The sequence below is a fragment of the Prionailurus bengalensis genome, chromosome B3 (assembly GCF_016509475.1).
Source record: "Prionailurus bengalensis isolate Pbe53 chromosome B3, Fcat_Pben_1.1_paternal_pri, whole genome shotgun sequence".
Taxonomy (NCBI): Eukaryota; Metazoa; Chordata; class Mammalia; order Carnivora; family Felidae; genus Prionailurus; species Prionailurus bengalensis.
In genome coordinates, this window is record NC_057355.1 from 73,334,126 (window position 1) to 73,357,214 (window position 23,089).

The following is a 23,089-nucleotide window of genomic DNA, read 5'->3' on the forward strand; positions in this document are numbered from 1 at the left end:
TGTCCATCCATGTCCAAAACTGAATCTCTCAGAACAAGGTACCCATTTTACAACACAGTGGATGTGACTGTTGAAGGCGTGACCAAGGAAAGGATCCACTGGTCCTACCATGAACCAAAAAGTTGACCTAGACCCATGGTACCTAGGTCAGATGACCTAGAAAAAGGATGGAATGGCTTGTTAAAAGCTCAGTTAAGAAGCCAGCTCAACGGCATCACCCTTAGTGGTTGGAATGCCATGTTCCCGGAAGCGATAGTATTCATTAAACCAAAGGCTGATACATGGTGCTCTGGCTTCCTAGCTAAATTATGCAAATTCAGAAATGAAGAGCTAGAAGTAGACTAGACTGTTCTATCACTCCCTGTAACTCATTTCCAGAATTTGTGTTGCCCTTTCCTACAGCCCCAGGCTCTGCTGGATTAGAGTTCCTAGGACCCTGCAGAAGAATGCTTCCACCAGAGGATCCAATAAGGGTTTCACTGAACCTGCAGCTATGACCGCTGCCTATGCCATTTCAAACTCCTTGTGCCAATTGTCCAGCAGGCAAAGAAAGGAGGGGTAATTGACTCTGATTATCATGAAGCATCGGGTTGTTATTACACAATGGGGGCAAAAAGGAATGTGTCTGGAATCTGTGTTTCACATTGAGTATTTCATGCCCAATAAAAACAGCAAGTGGCAGTTGTGGCTTGAAAAGGACAAAGTAAACAAGAACTGAGACCCCTGAGCAATGAAGGCCTGGGTCCCCCTATCAGGCAAGCAATCTAAGTCCAGTAAAGTGCTATCCAATGGCAAGGAAATCTAGAGAGTGGGGGGGGGGGGGGGAGGAGAAAGAGTTTTAATTACAGCCTTGGGACCAGTTAAAGAAGTGGGGCCTGAAGGTCATGTATTAAGTGTTTTAGATGGAATTCAGTCCACCACAACCTTGAAGACTCAGTGACGTAGTGAAAATAATACAGGGCAAACACCCACCTGAGTAGTGCAAAGAAAGCATTGTAATCAAGATCTGATGTGCTTTCTGGTCATGTCCAAATGCCCAGCTCCGATTCTATCAATAGGTATGGTAGATAATTCTGTGGACACTCACACCCATCTCAGCTGATAACATCCAACATTTCACATGCACTGTGTATTTTTTTACTTCTTACCCCAGAGCCTTCTCTGACTCCTCAGGAGCTCACTCAGGCTGTGGGTAAGCACAGCCTGAAAGAAGAATTACCACCTCCGCTGGCAAGTCCCAACCAGTGGGAGGGAGGATGAAGGCATGCCCTAGCTCCCTGCCTTCCAGCAGAGGGTCCCAGAGGGACTTCCTGTGTGCTTGCCAGGAGATCCGGGCAGAATCAAGTTCCAATCTTATGCTACCTATTTTCTCACTCCTGCTGCCTAAGATTGCTTCCTAAATAAACTACTTTCACCTGAGTCCTTGCTTCAGGCTCTATTTGGGGACAAGAAAAATTAACACATTCTTTGAAAATTTAATAGAGAAAGAACAGAAGAGAGTTTGAGGTGAACTTTACTGGGCTGATTGCTAATAACAGCAGGTGGGTACTTGAGTGATTAATTGGAAATCTTCCATGTGATTCAACAGATCTGTCTGATCTGATTCAAACAGGTCAGATATATGAAACTCCAGGCTCTGCAGATGTGTGATCATGTCTTTTCATTGCACAGAAACTTTATGTTCCAAATCTAAACTCTCTTTATCATTATCCCCTTCCCTATGTCTGCTCACCCTCTACTTTTTAAACCTCATTCTTACTTCCTCCCAAACCATAGCTCTATTTCAGTCTATTCTCCTCACTGACCCATAAACACTTCAAGCTCTTGAATTTCTTTTCTGCTTGTTCTGCTCACCCAAATTTACCAAATATACTTTTATGTATATCTCAGGCTGGCTAAATCATATTAGTTCTATACAAGCACACCTTAAGGCTCTATCTCATCCAAAGATTCATCTCTAACAGAGAATCCTTGAATTCCTTTTCTTCTAAGGTCATGCAATTAGGCATTGAATCTGAACCATACAATTTGACTCTCAGTGATATACCTTCTTTTTTTGAAAGAGAGAGAGAGAGAGAGAGAATCAATCTCAAGCAGGCTGCAAACTCAGCATGGAGCCCAACCAATGCAGGCTTGATCCCACGATCCTGAGATCATGACCCGAGCCAAAATCAAGTCAGATGCTCAACCAACTGAGCCACCCAAGTGCCCCGTGACTTACCTTTGTAAACATTTGGTATTGTTTCAAGGTACCGATCTTGCTTCTTACTCTAGTCTCTAGGAGGACAGAATTTTCCCTTGTATACTTCAACATTCCTCAATGTTCTTGGCACAGTGTCAGGCAGATGGGAAGTGTTCGGTAAAGCTAAAGATTATGCTTAAAACATATTTAATAATCATCATATATTCATGACAGAATATTAAGCAGAAAAATCGGTACATTCTAACCTTGTCACAGAAAGTTTTCTTTGAAAAGGTAAGACAGGATAAAAGGTAGGATTTTTAAAAGCAGTGATAAAGGGAAGAATAAGGTACATTCTAAATATCAAGTTCTCTTCATTGAGTGTAAACAGAATTCTGAAATTTATATAAACACATTACTTCCAGAACAGATTTCTTGACAAAACCAAGTTCTTCTTGTGTAGAGGACTGAATCATAGGAATTGCCTCTGTTATTATTTCTTTGAACTGAAGAGAGCACTGCTTGCATTCATTGACAAAAGTTATTTGCAAAAACCTGTCTCTTATTCCAGCATCTCTGTCCCTCACACATATGAAAACTCTGGAACAAACCCTTCTTTATCTGAAGAGTCTAGGTCAGATTTCCACATTCCAGAATCAAATCTTCTGTGGACTTAGGAAAGCCAAATATAAATGAGCTTCTAGGAGCCACATTTATGATCTGGTGGCTTCAGCTGGGAGAATTTTATTTTATTTTATTTTTTTAATGTTTATTTATTTTTGAGTCAGAGAAAGACAGAGCATGAACAGGGGAGGGTCAGAGAGAGAGAGGGAGATACAGAATCTGAACCAGGCTCCAGACTCCGAGCTGTCAGCACAAAGCCCGATGCGGGGCTCAAACCCATGGACCGCGAGATCATGACCTGGGCCGAAGTCGGATGCTCAACCGACTGAGCCACCCAGGCACCCCCAGCTGGGAGAATTTATGTCATCAGGAACCCAGAGGACCCAGAAGTTTCCAAGAACTAGTGTCTATCTTTTGTAGAAGGGACTCAAAGAACAAATGAATTTTGTAATCCGCTCTTTAGCATTTTCTTTTTAAGAAAATTAATCACCAAATGAAAAAAGAGAAAAAAATCCTTCCTAAAACTGATGATCCAAGGAGGAAAGAATTTTAATGTTTACTGTAATTGCTTGAACAGTATTTCAGATCCACGGGTATAGTATGGAAAGTATGTAAAATAAATCTGATGCTTTTGTTTTTGTTCTGGGTCAACAGGGCTTTGGAGCACAAGGGATGATCCTGTGTTAGTCCCAGCTCCCCACCTCCCTGCACATCCAGACTGTGCACTTGAGAGTCTCAGCCACCTAACTCTGTGCTAGAGGAAGCTCACGGTCCCCAAAGAGCACCCAAGTGCACTGGGACTTACACCCTGCATGGGGACCACCAGTCAGAAGCTAGTAAACAGTCTCCATCATCTCCTCTGACAAAAGAAAAATGTCAGTGAATATAAAGAATATAAATAAAACTTTTTAAAAAGATTTTTTTCACCAGTTTTTTTGTTCACTGTATTTTCAAATACGGAAATGAGATCACGAGAATACTACACAGGAGATGGCAGACGTGACTGGGGCCGGGACCCTCAGTGTTCTTCCATGAGATCCACCCAGCCAAAAGGGAGTGTCCTAATGTCTCGAGCAGCTTCTCGCACTTGAGCCATGAGTTGTTGAAGCGCCTTAGTTTCTGCCTCTGTCAAACTTCTTCCATGAGAACGTGAGAGTAGACATGTGATGTCCACATATTTTTCTCCTAGTTTTGACTTTTTATAGTCAAATCCTGTGAGGAATCCTGTGATGGTAGTTGCCAGATACTATTGCTATCCCAAGGGAGCACAGTAAACTCTCTCAGACTGCCCGCATGGGGCACTGCTTTTTGTTTTGGGGTTTTTTTTTAAGTTTTTAAAAATATTTTTTAATGTTTATTTATTTTTAACAGAGACAGAGAGAGAGAGAGAGAGAGAGAGAGCACACGCATGAGTGGTTGGAGGGGCAGACAGAGAGGGAGACACAGAATCGGAAGCAGGCTGCAGGCTCTGAGCTGTCAGCACAGAGCCCAACGCAGGGCTTGAACTCATGGACCCTGAGATCATGACCTGAGCCAAAGTCAGAGGCTCAACTGACTGAACCGCCCAGGAGCCCCTGCTTTTTGTTTTTTAACCTCTTCCTCTATTCTCTTCACCCTTCCTTTCTGCTTAATAATCTATAATCTGGATTTGCTCACCACCTTCTATAGGTTTCCTAAACAACCCAACCTAATGACTGTTCTGACTTAAAAGAAAAAAAAAAAGCAAGGATCATCTAGATATAATATCTATCTTTTAAAAAAATAAAAAGGAGAAAGGTAAATTCAGCTTTCTGCCCACCCCCATATTTGCTCACTTGAAAATTCTTTCATATGAATTATCTTATTCCATCTTCAGAGTTCAATGGCCTGATCAGCTGTGGCAGCTAGGGGCTGGCCAGATGATGGATAGAAGATATTAAAATTCTGATTGGTGGGGCCCAGAGGATCAGGAAAAGACGCTCTGGCTAGGGATCCCCAAACATCATCGCGTGTGCAGTGAACACAGGCAAGAGGCAGAAAACACTCCCTCCTGAGAGCCTCGTTTGTGAATTCATAGCTTCAGTGGGACTGAGATGGAGACAAAAGACAGTCCATCAATCTAGAGTTTCCTATAAAAACTAAAGAGAAAAAAGGAGAAATTGTAAAATAATCACAGTTTGGCAAATGTCATATGACCCCAACCAGAGGCATGGTAGAAATTTCGTCACGAAACAAACAGGAGAAAGGACTGTACCAACTACAGCAATTCACCAGGCTGTGCTTTAAGTTTTCTGATGTTAAGAGCAGCGTCGGTGGCAAAATGCCTACTATTTACCACACTTCCCGAGTGGAACTTATAAACAGGTTGGAAGACGTAAAGCCACCGTGCCCTATACAGCAAGACAGCTTTTAACTTATCTTTTGTTCCCCTTTCTGTTATGCAGAGGGAAAGTTTACATAAAGCTGGACTACAGAGATGGCCTTTTTTAAGACTGGATGGCAAAAACTCGGTAGGAAGAGAAAATTAATGCTAATGAGTGGTTCCATACGTATGAGTTTTCATTTTAGCTCCATTGTCTCCTCATAGGAGAATGTGTGCATGAGGAAAAATGGCGTGCCAATGAAACACTGTCAAATGGGCAGCACAGACTGTTCCCAGATAAGTTTTATACCAATTATTCTGATTCTTCATTTACGCAGCCATGAATACATGTGCACAAAAGTCCTTATGGGAACATTTGCCACTCGTATTTTAGAGCTCATTGACCTCACCTAAGCCAGATATTCTTTAAAAAGGGAGAGCGGGGCCTGGGTGACTCAGTCAGCTGAGCTTCAGACTCTTTATTTCAGCTCAAGTCATGATCCCAAGGTCATGGGTTGGAGCACCACATCAGGGTGAGTATGGAGCCTGCTTGGTATTCTCTCTCTCACTCTCTCCCCCTCCCCCACATGCTCTCTCTCTCTCTCTCTCTCTCAAATTACAAAAAAATAAAAAATAAACTCTTCAAGCAAATAACAGTGCATTAGGTATCAAAATCCTGGTTCCAATTTTCTCTAGACTATCTGAGCATTGCTGTTATCTTTATCATTATTTTGAAGTTTGGAGAAATAATTAAAATACAGAATCGGTCAAAGAACAATATAACCAAAACTTGTGTATGGCAACCCAGAGACCATTAGGATATTGGTTTCAAAACTTTAAAAAAGAAAAGAAAAGAAGAGAGAGAGAGAGAGAGAGAGAGAGAGAGAAAGCTGGCAGAGAAACCTGAGGTCATTAGATTAGCTTTGCTTGTCTTTTCCCCACCCACCCTATCCTCCCCTCCTAGATCTTTACAAAAACAATTTACCAGCTCCTTCACTTCTTGATTGTTATCTCAGAATAAATTACAGTTCTGACATCTCTTTTCATTTGCCACTACAACCAAACTTTCATTCTCTGAAGCAAAAGACAAAAAGCTTTGATGCACTTCTTTAAGCAAGACAGAACCAACCACCCACCTGCCATACATTTCCTGGTCTGGAGCAGTGACGTCACTGAGCACAGCTGATCCCCCGGTTTCAGATCAGAGCAGGAGAATTTTCACCGTGCAAGAGAGAGCCGCCAGCATGGTTTGCTCTGGTTTGCTGTGGGTATTTGTGGTTTCCACCTATCTTGGTAAGAAAGGCACACGTATTTGCTTTTATCCAACAGGACTGGGAAATAGGAAGAAAGATCAGTAACACAGGCATCTTACCTCCTCATTGGTGCTGGCTCTTTGGGGCAAAGAAGTTTATGGATATTGCCTGAAGTTTGATCAAGAAGACGAAAGGTGGTAGGGAATGGGATCAGCTTGTGAGTCTGCCTGCCTTATCTGTCTGGTGTGATACCCTCTCCTCTTTCCCACAGGATCCAGCATGGCCCAGAAGGTCACCCAGACTCAACCAGAAATGTCTGTGCATGAGGCAGAGACTGTGACCCTGGACTGCACGTTTGACACTAGTGACAGTAATTATTATTTGTTCTGGTACAAACAGCCTCCCAGTGGGGAGATGGTTCTCATTATTCGCCAAGAAGCTTATAAGCAAGAGAATGCAACAAATAATCGCTTTTCTGTGAACTTCCAGAAGGCAGACAAATCCTTCAGTCTCAGGATCTCAGCCGCCCAGCTGGAGGATGCTGCGATGTATTTGTGTGCTCTCATGGAGGGCACAGTGACAGGAGCAACAGAGGGAGGTTTACAGAAACCTCAGACCTCAGCATCTGTGCAGAGGTCGGGGGGAAGGGGGAGGGTGAGTGGTTGGGGTACCAGGAGCATAGAGAGGGAATCATCAGCTTCTCCAGAGAAAAAACATACTATTCTATCAAACCAGAGGAAACACAGAAAAGATGTCTGTTAGTAATTCTCAAAATAGTAATAAAAATAACTGGTCCCTCAACATGGAATGCCCATCCCCACTCAGCCACTTCTCTAGTGTTCAAGGTGTTCTGAAGTGTCTCCTCTTCTCGAAGTCCTTGTCCCCAACTTGTCCAGGTAGTGCTGACCATTTCCTCTTTTTTCCCTTAGGTTTTCAACCCTAAGCGTATTCTTTGTTTGTTTGTTTGTTTATTTGTTTGTTTTAAGAGCAAGCTTTACTTATTAGAGACTGAATTTTATTCATTTCAATGGCAACAGTACCTACAATATTCCTTAATTCACAGATAGGATTTTTTTTAATGAAGTTAATTCATTGATAGTATTTTCCTTATTTCCTCAATAAACATGATACAACAAAAGTTGATTCTGGGCTAACTCAGAGGAAACAGAGACTATATGGTATACAGAAAATGACTAATAATGACAATATTATATTGATAATAATAATAGCTAATACTTAATAATAATAATAGTAGCTAACACTTATTGCATATGTATGTATGCCCCACATTCTGATAGGTGCAGAATATGGATTATTTCACTTAGTAGTTTGAGCAAGTCTATGCTTTAGGTACTTTTGATAACCCTATTTGATATGAGGAATTAAACCTCAGAGAGGATAACTTGCCTAAAATCACACACTGTGTGTATGGTTCATTAATCAGTGGACATTCTGCATCCCCAGAGAGTGGCAAATGCTACAGCCTGTCAATCTTATTAATTTGACAGATACATAGATATATTTTGAGAAAGAAATGCATGAAAATGGTGCTATAATGTGCACACACTTGTATAATATGCACACTGTTCTCACTCTTTCTAGGGTGTAATTGCATACTACCTGATTTCATTTATCATTATTAGTTAAAGTTAAAAGTAGAATTAACAGTAGTACCATTATTATGCTTCTACATAGAGAATTTGTACCTTAATACTAGTTTATACTTATTTGGCTTGTGAATTTTTAATATTTTTAACTTGTCTGATGCATTTTTCAATAGCATTTCAAAATTATTTATTTATTTATTTAAGTTTATTTATTTATTTTGAGAGAGAGAGAGAGAGAGAGAGAGTGCAAATGGGGGAGGGGCAGAGAGAGAAAGGGAGAGAGAGAAAATTCCAAGCAGATTCTACCCTGTAAGTGAGGAGCCCAATTCAGGGCTTCAACTCCTGAACCAGGAGAATATGACCTAAGCCAAAGTTGGTCCTTTAACCAACTAAGCCACCCAGGAGCCCCAATTACATTTTAAATTTAAAACACGGTTTTTGGCAGTGGTGCTCCATAAATGTTCCAAGTGTCACATTGTGTTAGTCAATGAATAATGTAGTTTTAAAAAACCCAAATTATCATAGGAAAACCTTTTTTGTACCTTTTTGAGCTGTTTTTCATAGGACTGGGTATTGCTGTGAGTGCTTTTTTTCTGATTTTTTTTACCTCTAGTGCGAAACTAATATATTCTGAAATACTTTCCCACATAAATAGTTTTTCCATTGCATGAGTTCCCATGGCTATAAAATTTTACATCTTTGGGATGTACCTTAATTTGCTCAATCAGTCGCTTTTGCAGATGAGCACAAGTATATTGTTACCAAACCAGGGTTATTATGAGTAAAATTGAAGTATTAAAGAAAAATACTGTACATAAAGCTGTATAGTGATGTGGGGAACAAAGGCAGAAAGAAATGTAGATCAAATTAAATTTCCTTATAACCTGCAGCCCACTGACAAATACTTGAGGCAGGCGGAGTAGAACATTCCTCCAGGAACTCCTACTGTCTTAATGTTAATACTTTCCTAGAGGGAAAACAACCTTAGCTTGACAATAGCCAGGCCTCCAGGATCTTGAGAGTTTTCTTTAACATATGAAAGTCCTTTTGGAAACTTCCCTTTGTCTTTACCTCTCCCAACTCCCAAGTGTAGAATCAGTCACTCCTCACAACCCCAATGCAGCAATTTCTGCCCACAGGTCTTGTCCCTTTGCTTTAATAAAACTACGTTTTTGCACTGAAGACGGCTCAAGAATTCTTTCTTAGCCGTCGACTCTGAGCCCCAGTATTTTCCGCATCATATGCAAGTAAGAAAGAGCCCAGGTCAAAGTGACTGAAGCAAAAAACCAAAAAACTAGTTGGCATAAAAAAAACTGAAAAACCCAAGCTAACTACCTCTTCAAGAAGTCTGGGTCCAAGTATTCAAATGATGTCACCCATAACTTGCCCTGCACTAGCTCTTCTTTATTTTGGCTTTATTCCGAAGTAAGCTTTGGCCAAGTGATGGCAAAAACAGCCACCAGCAGCCTCAGACTTATAACCTGCCGTATTGGTTTCCTATCGCTGCTGAAACGAATAATCACAAATTTAGTGGTTTAAACAATATAAATTTTTTATCTTATCTTCTGAAGGTCAGAAGTCACACCAAACTAAAACCAAAGCATTGGCAAGGGAGCCGGCATGCCTTCTAGAGTCTCAGGGTGGGGTTGGGGGAAGGGTAGTGAAACCTTGAGACTTTGCCAACTTCCAGCAGCTGCCACACTCCCGGCTCGTGGCTGACCTCCATCTTCAAAACCTGCAACTGTATCATTTTGACCCCTACTACCACTGCCACATCATGTCCTTCTCTGTCTTGACCCTCCTGCTTCCCTTTTACAAGGACTCTTGTGGTTACACTGGGCTCACCCAGGGGTGGTGTCTCAATGGGGTGTCTCAGGATAGGATGGAGGCCCCCAAATGTGGGGTGACAATCAGGTGGAAGCCGGTGGACAGTGAAAAGATTCACCTGAGGCAGAACAAAGGCATAAAGTTTATTGAATACACTGCCAGGGAGTGGTGGGCAGGACAGCAGAGGACAGGCTGTCTGCAACAAGGCAGTGGGTGGGGGCCATATTTACAGGGGGAAGATGAGGCCGTATGGCGATGTGTGGGATCTTCCTTTTTTGGTAACTGTGCCTGGTTCTAAGTAGCCCATTGGTCAGTTAGGGCTGATGGATATTTTGAGGTGGGTCATCTGATGGGCCTGTTTATATTCAGCCAGGTGGACGCCGTGGTCCTTTCTACATTCCAATGCTCAAGCCTACTTGCCTGAAAGTGGCCTCCACACCGGGTATTTCAGGGTAGTTTCCCCATCTCAATATCCTTAATTTAAACTTTAAAAACCTTTTCTTTGTGTTTCTCCATTAGCCCACATTAGCTTTTTCTCACCTATTAGACTATTTGTTATATTTGTCATGTGTTGTATGTATTGTGTTTCCCTCCAGGTAGGGATGATATTAAAAACTTTTAGCCTGATATCTAATAGCCTGTTTGGATTTGGTATGAATATCGGAATGCACACAGGTTGGGAGGAGACAGTCATAGTGTTAGAACAGAGTCCTGGTGGGGACCCCTTACTAAGCCAAGGAGTTTACTGTTCAGTTGGAAGTTCCAACCCTCTAATCATATGGTTGGCTCCTCTGCCACCAGCCATCCTTAGGTGCCTTTCCTAAATCGCTTCATTAACATAAACAAAAGACACCTCTATCCCTTTCACGAAATGAAATTCCAAGAGTTTTGGATGCTGTGTGTCAGAAGTGGGGACACAGATCAAATATATATTTCTAATTATAAATCACAAATATTACACGTGCCTATATTAATCTTAGCCTTTGCTTAAGAACTTGATCAGAGTAGAACCTTTAGGTATGGAGACTGCATTAGTTAATCCTTATGCCTATTTTGCTTCTTACTAATGTGCTTTGCTATCACTTGTAGCCTGCTCTGGTGGTAAACAAAAACTGGCAGCATGAGGCTTTAAAGCACTCACTCTCCTCTTAACTTGGGCTTTTATTCTTAGATCTACTCCTCTCTGGACGCTTTATTCTCTACACCACCAGGAATCACTCATTTTTTTTAAGTTTATTTATTTATTTTGAGAGAGAGAGAGAGAGAGCACAAGCAGGGGCGTGGCAGAGAAAGGAAGAGAGATAGGATCTCAAGCAGGCTCTACACTGTCAGCACAGAGCCTGATGTGGGGCTGAAACCCACAAACTATGAGATCATGACCTGAGCCGAAGTCAAGAGTCAGGTGCTTGACTGAGCCACCTACGCGCCCCAGGAATCAGTCATTTTAAACAGAAGTTTCAATCTCTTGACAGAAGGAAACACTTCTGCTTAATGGGGAAGCTAAGGCAGATAACCTGAGATACTGTAGGGACAGTATCTCAGAATGACAGTTTGATAATTTCTCGCACACAATGTCTGCAAATTGAGAAGGATGAATGCTGTCAGATCTAAGAGTCCCTTGTTCTGTCTTACTTCATTCATACTCACATTTAAGGAGAAACATTCAAGCGGCCTCATGAATTTCAGTGATATTTTCCACCAGCCTATAGAAGATACAAATTTAAGAATGGCTAAAGGATTACACACACATATACGTTGACAGTAATTCTGCATGCCATCAAGGCATGTTCATATTTGTAGACCAACCAGTGCATTAGATTAATGGCAGTCAAACTTAGGGAAACTATGTGATCAACATTTTGAAGATGAGTTCTAAAATATTTGATCATTACTGTAAATGTTTAAATAGCTATGGAGGTTATAAATTCCACTGTATTATAAATATTGACATTTTCAAATAAAATTTTAGAAGAGCTTTTAAATATATGCGATGAAATCTTAATACTAAAGTGATTTGCTACCCATAAATACCCAATTAAAATTTATGAACAAAGTCTCCATTAACAATTGAAGATACAATAACAATTGCTTTTTTTCTTTCCTTAAAATCATATTTCCTTTCAACTCCTGAAGATTTAATGTCACATATTTTTCATGAAAATTATTTTATTGACTCAAAATTTCTGCGACAAAAACCTGTATGAGATCGAAATTATTATTCTTTTTATTTCCTCGGACCATATTGCTCTGTTTTTTTTTTTCAGAGTTGAATTGTAAACACAATTATTAATAATGCACATTTGATGAAAATTACTTAAAGATACTACCATTTCAAAAAGATTTTTAACATAAAAGGTAAAAAGTTCTTTGCAAGTGCATATCTTAATGAAATGACTGGGATCTATAATGATTTGATTGAAGGAGGCTTCCCCTACACAAACAAAAAGAAGTACTCCTTTCCTTATTGTCTTAGAGTTGTTTTTTTTTTTCTTTTCTTTCTTTTTTTTTTTTTTTTTTTTTGTCCTGGGGTTTTTAAACTGCAGAAGAAAGATTCTTTCTTGTGTAATGTGAAGAAGCACAGCTGTGAAATGAAAACTACAGTCAAGTTCTCCGGCAGATCATTTTCAGGAAAGCACACACAGAGAAGTTGAGGATCTAGATGTTGATTCCCTTAAAACATCTATCTGCTCCTTTGTTTGAAGATCACTGCATTGGACTGCTCTAAATATTACTGATTCATTCTCAGTAAGTGGAAGTCTTCGTTCAGGAAGGAGGTGTGAGGAAAATAAGCAGGGAATTTGAAGGAAAGAGCCTTAAATTTCAATCAGCCTAATAAATTGCCTCAAATCTGTTGGACATTCCTGGATTGGAAGAATAGCTACTGAGGAGTTAGAAAGCAATAAGGATCGAGTTCCTGCGTGACACAAAGTCATTTTGCACACTAATGTGTATTGGTTTATTATGATTTCAAATCAACTTGTTTATGACTTAAATGAAGTTGTTTTAATCCACCGGTTTGTGACAGACAAAAAAGAATGAAGTGGTTTTTGGAGGAAAGTTGTTTTGGTAGAAGAATGAAATACATTGTGTCAGAGTGTTATCATATTATCTATTTTTACCAGTAAGAACTCAGTAGCTGAGCTACAGAGGGGCCCCACTGAGGGCTTATCAATAAAAACACGAAGAAGTGACTATGTCAAGGTACATTTAGGACATAATTACCAAGGGTTTGTGAGGAGTATCTGAGAGTGCTTGGTCTGAACAAGGGACCTCTGCTGACCTAAAGAGATCTCTGAAAAAACCATGGGGCAATTAGCTTCTGCCAAGGTAAAGATCTGTTTCACCAACATTGAAGAAAGCCGTACAGTGGCCCCATGAAGAACAACCTGTCCCTCAACACCAACCCCATAGTTCCCTAGCAACATGCTCTAGCAACAGGAGACTTTTACTCTGGGGCTCGAAGCTGGACATCAGCTTTTGGTGGGGCTAAGCCATCTCTCCCCAAGTACCAACTCCTATTAAATGTATACTTCAGGGGGTGCCTGAGTGGCTCAGTTAGTTAAGCTTCTGACTCTTGGTTTTGCCTTAGGTCATGATCTCACAGTTTCCTGGGTTCTGAGCTGGCAGCTTGGAGCCTGCTTGGGATTCTCAGTCTCTGCCTCTCTCTCTCTCTGCCCTTCCCCCAGTTGTGCTGTTCCTTTTTCTCAAAATAAATTAAAAAAAAAAAAGTACACCTCAACTAAATATGAAATTTTTTCCTTTCATCTCCCCTTGCCTGGGACAATAGTGTGATTAATCTATCATTGGTTCAGAGCATTATTTCTTTATTGGCTTATTAAGAGACATTTTCCTGCATGCTATTGGCTTGTGAAATTCCCTCCGTGAATCCATATTAAATAGATTGCTGACAAAGACAAAGTCAGTCTCTGAGCATAATTTGCCTCCTCAAAACAAAACACACATGTGTCTTTATCTTGGGAAAGGCAGTTTTAAATGCCATGGCCATTCATTAATAACATTGTGAAAGAGAAAGTTGTCCCTTGGGAGAAAAAAATGATGATTGCCAGACCTTTTTTTTTTTTTTTTCTCTATCATGCAAGAGCATTTCCCAGTAAGAACTTACCTGACACTCTCAGGGAATGTACCTTGGCTGTCACAGCATATTTACCTAGCAATCCATAACTGAGAAAGGCTCATATGGTTTACACTCCTGTGTATTGGAGGTTAACCTACAGAAATGGAAGAGGTGTTAAGAGTTCATAGCCTGGAAGACAAATTAACCTCAAATTGTTGTATCAACTCTACCGATATTTTATTTTGCTATCTGTACATTTATATCTTTTTTCCTGTAAGCACTCGTGGAATCAGCTATTTTGATTATTAATGTTCTCTCACCAAAAACTTTAATAAAACTTGGACACAGACTCACTCTTTATTTGTATGAGAATTTTATTTTTTAGCACATGTAAGGCCATTCTGGCTCTGAATCAGGTAAGTCCTTCCTGATACCTAAACTATAAAATCTTGGTTCCATACACATCTAGGTTGGACAGAAAAAATAGCTGGCCATTTTTTATTTAGTTTGATATCCGGACATTTAAAGATTTCTTTGTGAGAGGAAATCTAATGGACCACATGTCTTGAGACCTTCCTAATTATTTTTCAATAGTCTGGATTTAGTGATGAAGGGAAACAAAAATAGATGATTCATTTATAGTAATACTGTCAAATCACATGGACTGTATACCTTTCTCTCCAACCACATGGCACATTCTGGCTTTGGACACCAGCTTCACAAAAGCAGAATCTGCAGGCATGCAGATTTTCCAAAAAGAAAACTCAAATCCATATCTTCCTTAAAGGGTTTCAGAATTCTAGGGCACAGTTACTCTGGGAGATAAAGAAAGTCTATCAAATGTCAGCACGAATTTCCCCCCTACTTGAAATGACCTCACTAGTGTTGTCCTGGTATCCGGCATAACAAAAGCCCACCCTGACTCAGTGCATGCTGGGAGTACACTTGTCATGAAAGAACTCAAAAGCATGACTTCTCAAAGTTCTCCAGGTTTTCTCCTACCTTCTTAGCCCTCCCTACTTTCCTCTTCTTTTGAAGGCTGTACCTTCTCTACCAGTTTCTTGAGTTCTGGGGTTCCTAATCCCTCCACTAAAGGGAAACAGAATATGCCACCTCAAAATGTGCCACTTTAGCATGCGGATTATTTTGAGCTGAAGTCAATCAAAATCCAGCAGATTTAAAAACTTTTACTTTCCCCCTTAAACTGCCTAAAGGAATTTAGATAGGGAGCCTGGCACACAACTTTATATCTGAAAAATCTATTCATATGGCAGGGCAAACATCTGATTTCCAAATATTTGCTCTTTGTATCATCCTGTGAATGCCCCTCCTCCCTAGTGAAGCCCCAGGCCCCTATCCCCGTCCCTTTCCTTAGCTCAGGATGGCAAATAAGCCTCAACTGCTCAACTTGCCCTCAGGTCTCCTATCTTTGAAGCTTCCATATGCACTAAATTAAATTTCCTTTCTCCTATTAATCTGTCTTATATCAAGTTAATTATTGGACCAGGCAGAGAACCTAGAAGGGAAGAAAGGAAAAACGTTCTGCCCCTAGACTACACACAGATTCTAAGCCATCTCATCAACTCCTAACCTCTGAAATACCTATTAACTGTCTCTACTGACAAATTGGTGTCAGTGACCCAGCCCCTTCTCAGTACAAACCCACCTAGATGCTTTAATCTTGAAAGGCCCCAAATTAATTAAGCTCATTATGTCACCACTCCACCTCCTCCAGTGTCCCCATCCTAGTGAAGTGAAGGAAATCATCATTCCATCCAGGTATTTTCCTCACTACAGCCAGTTATTGAAACACACAGTGGTGATAATTTCATTCTTGCTTAAAATTAACCAATGACTGCCCATTTCCCATAGGACAAAACCTAAGATCATCACCAAGTCTCACAAGCCTTCCTTGATCTGGGCTTACTTCTCTGGCCTTATCTCCCATCTCTCAGTTTTCCCCACCTTGGACTGTGTGTTTAGTATCTCCTGTTTGCTTTTCCGGGTCCTCTCTCCATCCTTCTGCACCCTGCTCTGTGCCCCAGGTGGCTGAACTGTAGGAACTGCATCAACAGACTCTCTTGTCTGCATTAGTTGGTTTTGGCCCAAGGGGAGCACCTGCAGAGATAAAGAGGAAGAAGAGGAGCATAAGGTCAGGGTATCTATTCCCCCAGCATCTTCCCTGTCTTCCCTGTGAGATTCACCTAGGCTGACATTGACCCTCTATCACAAGGTCAGCTCTTTAAGATGGTCTGTCCAAACAGCCTCTCTAGCTCCAGGTTCCAGTAATCAGTTTGTTCCACTTAAGGCCTGGACGGATCCTTGTCCCAGAGCATAGCACTATCCTTTATATGTTTCCTACATCTTGCTTGTACTTTTATAACTAGAGCCACATAAACTCTCCTCAAATTTTGCAATTTTTGTGTGCACAAGTTTCCTGCTAGAACCCTGGCTGACAGGGTCTGCTTTCAGATCCTAAAATGTGCCTATTTGAACTTAAATGTTACTTCTTCGGGGAGGCCTTTCCTAGCCCTTTTGATTCATGTATAACTACCTGCTAAATCTCCTATGGCGCTATGTACTTCTGCTGTCACTCATCCTCCATGCCTAGTGACAATCACTGAGTCGTGTTCATGTCACCTTCTCTAGGAGGCTGCACATTCCAGGACATTAGGGATTGAGTCTGTCTTGCTCACTGTCATAATCTAAGAGTTGAACCCGGGACCTGGAAGACAGTGGGTTCTCAATAGTTATTTGTTGAATTCAAAAATGGATTGAATGAGTTCATGAATGAGCCCACTTTTATTCAAAAACAAGGTTGCATCAGAAAACTATAAAGCAAAATCTGTCGGAAATATAAGACTAATTTGACAATAATAAGTATGGGGTACTTTAACATATATTTCTCAGAGAAAGAAAGAGAAAGAGGGAGATGAAAAATAAACTTGTGTGTATATATATATATAAATGTTCTATAGCTGTATATATATGTATGTGTATATATACATATATACACATATATACATATATATACATGTATATATACATATATATACATGTATATATACATATATATACAGCTATAGAACATTTACCAAAAGATGAGCATATATTATGACTCAAAGAAGCAATAGGAAAGATTCATAAGAGCTATATTCTCTGAAAATGCAATAAAGCTAGAAATTAATAATTAAAAGATAGTCAATAAATGAGTTGGAAGGAAATTAACCACTTACGTTATTCTAAATAATTTCCAGTTCAAAGAACTAAAAGTTAAAACTGCAGGTCATTAAAAATTAACACTAATGATAACACTACATATAAAAACCCGTGGATTTGTTCAAAGCAAAACCCATAAGAAAATGTGCAGCCTTGATACATTTATTAATAAACAGTCAAATAACGGATCTTCAATTCAAGAAATTAAAAAAGGATAATAAGCAAAATAAGCCCAAATGAAGAAGGGAAAAGTCTAATAATAAAAGTAGGAATTAATTTAAAAGCAAAACAAAAGTTGGAATTTATTAAGCCAAGAGTTCTGGAAAATCTGTTAAGAAAAAAGAGAAAACATGAATACACATTAAGAATGACAAAGGTGATATAAGACCATCTCAGGAAGGAATTTGAAAAATTATCAGTACTTTGTGTAAATAGACTTTGATGACATGGATAATTTTTAAAAATCTATAACTTTTCATTTGAACCCTAATTTCCTAAAAATTTATATTATTTTATAATTCCAAAGTCTGCATTAAATTATAAAGGACAAAACCTGTCTCTTCTATGTTCCCCACACACCCAGCAAGTTACTACATATATGTGTAATTCCTCCCACCAAGTTGAACGAAACATTTGCCAGTATTGAAGTCTTTCTTGCCCTTCGCCCCATTTCACCCATTCCCAACCACCCTCTGTACCACTGCCACACCCTTTTTTAGAAAGTATCTTTTCATTATATATCACTTCAGTATTCAAAATCTCATAGTAGTTCCGATTTTCTACACAAAAGTAAGCCCCTTTGGCTAGCTTTCAGTGACCTCCATCATCCACTTGTCATTTTATCAACCCACCTCCTTTTCCAGAGGCTTTTTCCTAGCCTATGTTTTCTATGTTAGTCCTACCTTTCTTATCACTTTCTCACAAATTCATCCTCCTCACTGCTACCTCCCTATGTTCCCTGCAATGCCTCTGTCTCTCTCTGTGTCAAACACTATGTATTCTTCTGGTCTCAATTCCGCCAAAATGGCTGCATCAGATTCCTGCAGTCTCCTATAATCTGTCTCTCCTTTCTGAATTTACAGAAAGCCTATATCCCATCCCCACCCCCAAAAACTGCACTGCTTTCACTTTTTAACTTTTGCTCTTTGCATGTTATTTTAATCTTCCTAACTTACAACTCCATTAAGACCTAGACTAGCTCTTGTGAAATTATTTAATACTCCCATCCCATCATTTATCACATTACCTGACACTTGGTGGGTGCTTGGTACATACCTTTGACTATAAGGTATAGTCAAAGTTCTTTTAGTTCTTCTAATATTCTTCATTTTCTCCTCAGGTGTCCTTGTTAAGAAGAAAAATCAGTACTGAATGGGTCTATCAGTTATAGAGAGTTCATGCAGGAAAGGGAATTTTAGTGGGAATTTGCCCGAGACAGTAGAGGATTGGGTTTAGGATTTTTAAAAAGAGAAATTAGATGGATGAAGCTGTTCCACATTGTCCCACACTGACTGCAGTGAGGGCAATGGGTAAAAAATCACTGCCACCAAATCCTAACCAGAAGCTTGTTACACAGAAAAGCACAAGACTAGGCATTAGCTCAGTAGTTAGGCAATTGGGTTGGAATCCCACCCCATCACTACACCAGCTGTGTGATCTTAAGCTTAACATTTACCCCTGTAAATCCCACTTTCCTCTTCTATAAATTAAAGATATTCTGAGGAGTAAATGCTATCATTCATTCACTTAACACAGTGCTTAGAGTATAGCACCGGTCTGTATATATTAGTTATGATTATTATCGTATTTTGTCTTTTTTCCACAACTTGTGTAAGAGGTATTTGAGGACCTAAAGAAGCTGTGATGGGGGGTTCCTGGGTGGCTCAGTCAGCTGAGCACCCGACTTCAGTCCAGGTCATGATCTCATGGTCCATGAATTCGAGTCCCACATCGGGCTCTGCTGACAGCTCAGAGCCTGGAGCCTGATTCAGATTCTGTGTGTGTGTCTCACTCTCCCTGCCCCTCCCCTGCTCGAACTCTGTCTCTCTCTCTCTCTTTCTCTGTGTCTCTCTCTCAAAAATAAATAAACATTAGAAAAGAAGAAGAAGAAGAAGAAGAAGAAGAAGAAGAAGAAGCAGCAGCAGCAGCTGTGATGGTGTTCTCCAAGAGTTAATGTGAGTCAGAAAAGGTATACGGCTTGTAGAAAGCCAAAATGATCTCAGAAACTAACTCAGTTCATCAGAAGTAGCTACTCATGTTTAGGGGAGTCCTAAAGAAATGAAACCTTCTCATCCTCCCAATCTCCACCCCCACCCCCAAGAGTCCACACAATTGAGACAACGCTGTTGTGGTGGGCATCTAATATTTTGTTCGCTTAGAACAGCAACTCCCTCCTGGTAAGAGATAAAAACTCTAACCATGTGGTCTGAATGGAGGCTGTCATCTTACTTACATAGCCACCTGGGACACCCCCAAATGACCCAGACAAGGACACATGCTCGAGCTGAGCCAATCACATCATGTACACTCTGCTGCAGTCACAGATTGACCCCCTGGAGGAAAACCTGACTCAGACTAATATAAGCAAAACCCTACCCCAGAATTTTTTAATTTGGGGTGGGAAAGAGGGATCCTTGGTCCTTTCTTGGTGGCTACACTGTGAGATGAACTCCAGGTAGAGAATGGTTGCCACCATGTCTCCTTTTTTTGTGGTCTGAGTGAGTAAAGCTGATATGCAGAGAGTAGGAATCCTTGCAGGATTCAGTTCCCTGGCACCCTGGATACCTGAAACCCATATGTACTTCTGCATTTGCCAAGGTTGTAGGAGCCGATGGATTTCTTTTCTGCCTAAGCTTACTTGGTTTTCTGTTTGTTTGTTTATTTTTTAACTGTTTGATTTCACATTTATTGCTTGCCTACTATGTATGAAGCAGGAGAAGATAACCCAACAAAGAGACAGGGAGCCCCGCCTGAAAGACATGTTTCATACATATTCTTAAATACACTTTTACCTAATTGAAGTCAGTTGGTACATATTCTTATTTATTTATTTATTTATTTATTTATTTATTTATTTATTTATGGATGGGGTTCAGTTGTTGTTTTAAAAATAGTGCATCGTGTTGGTGCTTTTAGTGCCTCACCCACCACTAGTCCATAGCTCTGGCTCCCAGTGGCTCTGAGTGTTGGCTGCTAACAGCTCACGGCAGCGTCCTTGTCCGGATAGCTACCCTTGGCCAAATGGGAGTCATCTCATTTGGTTGACCACTGCCCCAATTTTTTCACCATTCTCTATACTGCAAACCCTGCACAACAGGTACAAAATGTTAGCTCTCTTGCACTGGGGAGTGATCACCCTTGTGGTCTCCCGTGGAGGCCACATCCTGGCTGAGCCTTCCCCACTTGCCTAAGCCTGCCTCCCTCACTCCCTGACAGGCTTATCCTGAGAGAACTCCCTTAATAAATCTCTTTCCCCAAAATCCCCATCTCATTTCCTAACCGGGCACTGTAGTTCATACAAATAATATATTGAAGAAATTTAAAAAGATGCATGTACATACAAACACAGTATATATTCCCAAGAAGAGATTTTTTTTGTATATATATTTCAGATATATAATGATTGCTATTTTGTTACTTCTGCTTTTGTCTACGTTGAAGAGTATTTACAGCTGAGAATTCAGCCCAAACATTATTTGTGCCGAAAGGGTACTAAACTGCTGAATCATGGTTTATCTGCTGTCTGTGATTCTAAATATCCTTTTTTTCTCCTTTTCTTTTTTTCCTTCCAATTTTATTTAAATTCAAGTTCATTGACATACAGTACAGTATTGGCTTCAGGAGTGGAATTTAGTGATTCATCGCTTCCGTGCAACACCCAGTGATCATCAACAAGTGCCCTACTTAGTACCCATCACCCATTTAGCCCACCCCCCACTCACCTCTCCTCCATCAACCCTCAGTTTGTTCTCTGTATTTAAGAGTCTCTTATGTTTTGCCTCCCCCTCTGTTTTTATCTTATTTTATTTTTCCTTCCCTTCCTCTATGTTCATCTATTTTGTTTCGCCTGAGCTTATTTGTATTATATTTCTGTCACTTGACTAAATGTCCTGACTAATCAACCAGATTTTTAAGGATTAATTTGCTAAGTAATTTTTATTTTATTTATTTTTTAACGTTTATTTGTTTATTTTATTTTTTTTAATGTTTTTATTTATTTTTGAGACAGAGAGAGACAGAGCATGAGTGGGGAAGGGGCAGAGAGAGAGGGAGACACAGAATCTGAAGCAGGCTCCAGGCTCTGAGCTGTCAGCACAGAGCCCGACGTGGGGCTCGAACTCACAGACTGTGAAATCGTGACCTGAGCTGAAGTCGGACGCTTAACCGACTGAGCCACCCAGGCGCCCCTAACGTTTATTTATTTTTGAGAGAGAGAGAGAGAGAGAGAGAGAGAGACAGAGACAGAGCACGAGTGGGGAGGGGCAGAGAGAGACACACAGAATCTGAAGCAGGCTCCAGGCTCTGAGTTGTCAGCACAGAGCTCATGCTGGGGGCTTGAACCCACAAACCTAAGATCATGACCTGAGCTGAAGTCAGAGGCTTAACTGACTGAGTCACCCAGGCATCGCTGCTAAGAAATATTTAGAAACACCTTGTTGGCTTACAAAAAGCAAATTCTACTTGTGTACACAATAATTCTATGGGTTACTTTTTAAGTAATTTCTCAAAATATCCTGCAAGGGACACTGTTTCCATGCGCGCACATACATGCACACTAACTTCTGTTCAAAGCATAAGAGGAGGAACTGAGTGAATTGCATGAGGTGATTCCAAGCAGTTTTAACATCTGCTGAAATTGTGCTTCTCTGGAGAAAGCAAATATTACATATTTGGAGATCCCCAGCTAACTTTTAAGGCACCCAAATCTGAGTCTTCACTGAACTGAACAGGAAAGAAAGAAAGGAAAGAAAGAAAGAAAGAAAGAAAGAAAGAAAGAAAGAAAGAAAGAAAGAAAGGAAGAAATATCTGCCAACAGTGACTCTGTGGCTTCATCTAGACTGTGAGCTGAGAGTTTATTGGAGAGGGAACCATGGAGGCAAAGAAATTGTCATACAACATTCAGGGATGGAGACCCGGCTCCATGTGACTCATCTGAGGTTCCTCGGGGAGGAACTGGATCACAGAGATAATGATACTCCTCCTTCTGAAATGTTCTCTTTGGACAGGGTTAAATGCAGAGGTAAAAGCAGAGCAAAGCTGCTGCCCCTGAGCACACAGGAGGGAAAAGACTGTTCTGCCTGGTGCAATGATTCAAGTGCTACTTCAGACTGCAGGGTACAGACAGGACCTGGAGAAGAGCCTGGAATCTGTTTTTATTGGCTTCAAAAGGGGCAATGAAGCAGGAGGAGGATTCACAGCCTCACTTGATGCCAAAGCCCATGGTGGCACCTTGCACACCTCCACCTCCCAGGTGGCCTCTCTGCCACCTACTTTGGTGCCATGGATGCTCACTGTCCCTCATGTTTTCAGTCTGTACCAAGACCTGAGCTGAAGCTCTGGCCACCCCTGCTGCAGAGACTACAGTTATGAGGCTTACTGAACTGTCACTCTAACTCTTCCTGCAAGGAAAATTCTAAAATGAATGAGAAAAGATGGTGGCTTTCACTTTTATTTTCTTTACTGTGAAAATGTTCTTAAAAGGAAAAAGGATTCAAGGAGGAAAAAAATCCTAAATGTGTCTTTTTTGAGACTATGAGATCTCATTCTTTACGGCCTCAGTCAAAACCGTTAGTCTTCTATACAGAATGATTTCGCATTAGTGCAACTGTCACAAATAATTCCTATGAAACATGGACCTATTATTTGTTTTAGATGTGAATACAGCATACAGCATTTACCAATGGATGGAGAAAATAAATAAATGCTTTATAAAAGAACATTCTACAAGAAGGTTCTTACCTT

General features: G+C 40.4%; 1 long non-coding RNA gene across 1 annotated transcript in view; it reads right to left on the minus strand.

The window, feature by feature from the left end:
• Positions 1-6,975, minus strand: part of LOC122468866 — a 58,500-nt gene extending 51,525 nt beyond the window's left edge. Inside the window, exon 1 of the long non-coding RNA XR_006293332.1 lies at positions 6,284-6,975. This is a non-coding gene — a long non-coding RNA (uncharacterized LOC122468866). The remainder of the gene's footprint in view (positions 1-6,283) is intronic.
• Positions 6,976-23,089: the final 16,114 nt, after the last annotated feature.